The 1,293-nt window shown below is 41.6% G+C and overlaps 1 pseudogene; it reads right to left on the bottom strand.

The window, feature by feature from the left end:
- Positions 1–221: 221 nt before the first annotated feature.
- On the bottom strand, positions 222–901 carry LOC105522176 (annotated as a pseudogene).
- Positions 902–1,293: the final 392 nt, after the last annotated feature.

Genomic DNA, 1,293 nt, shown 5'->3' with positions numbered 1-1,293 from the left:
CACCTGAATATTCAGAATCGTTCCGGCATGACGTATTTCTTTGATTGCTCAGACCCTTCCTCTCAAAACCAACTGTCCACTCATGAGGCACAAATATGGAATGAACTATCTGGGGGACACTCCAAGGACTCCACTCCTGTCGGCCATCTCCTCGGTGCAGATTCTGAAATGACCATCAACATTGGAGCCTATGTGCAATACTATGAATTCAGTTTCAAAACCTACATATACATCCTCAAAATGATTTGAAGTACATTTACGAAACTGGAGCCTGTCATCTTGTGCCGTAAAGTTGTCATCCACATTACACCATTGTACTATGATGCCTCCAGGTTTCTCTATCAGTTCTTCTATCTGTACTGGTGGGCGAGATGCTACAGTTCCATGCTTAAGAATGTGGTCTTTCATGATGTTAAGAATAGAGTCATCCAACTGAACAGATAAACAAGGCACATCAACCAGTAAAGGAACTTCTTGTATGCTGTCCAACTGAACATGCAAGGCCTTTTTGGTAAAGCTCCAGAGTTTCTCATTCTCTTCTCCTACACCACCAACCGTGGCAATCTCACCTTTTCGTACTAAAGCCTCTGGAGTGTTGACTCTGTGTTCTATGAGCTTCTGGCAATCATCTAGTGGTGATTTAATGGTCTGTTTAATGGTGCCCACCTCTTGCAAAAGGGTCACCAATCGTTCATCTAGGAGCTTTGCAAGGGTTCCCTTTAAATCATTAATATGTTGTTTGAGAACATCCCTTGTCTGTGATGCACTCTCTTTTATCTCTGTGCCTCCCACAGCCCCTCAAGCTGGTGACCCAGCTCCCACCGGTAGTTCTTGCCACCTCCACGTTCTCGAGGGCCTCCTGAAGCAGCAGCTCAGGATCTAGCTCCATCATCTGCCTCATGCAGCTGCTGGAGTGGGTTCCCGACTGTTGAGTCTGGAGTTTTCTGAGGGGAGGATATTTACCTACTGATGTAAGTATATTAGTGATTGTAGGATTATGCATGTTTTCTGTTTTTTGCCGAACTTGTATTTTTATTTTTGTGTTTTTGCTTTATATTTTTCTAGGAATATTTCCATTTTATCTAATTTCTCAAATGCATTGGCATAAAGTTATTTATTTAATATTTTCCAAATCTCAAGTTGCTGTTTCTTTTTCGCTCCTCATTGATTCTTTGCATACTGGTTTCTACATATGTGCCTCATGTATAGATTTCCTCTATTCCACAGTCATCTCATAAGTAGGCCATAGACAATTTTCATTTTTGCAGTTTGCCAAATGTTCAAAATCAGAGT

Source organism: Colobus angolensis, unplaced genomic scaffold (assembly GCF_000951035.1).
Source record: "Colobus angolensis palliatus isolate OR3802 unplaced genomic scaffold, Cang.pa_1.0 Scaffold42, whole genome shotgun sequence".
Classification (NCBI taxonomy): domain Eukaryota; kingdom Metazoa; phylum Chordata; class Mammalia; order Primates; family Cercopithecidae; genus Colobus; species Colobus angolensis.
This window is presented reverse-complemented; position numbering and strand designations above follow the sequence as displayed.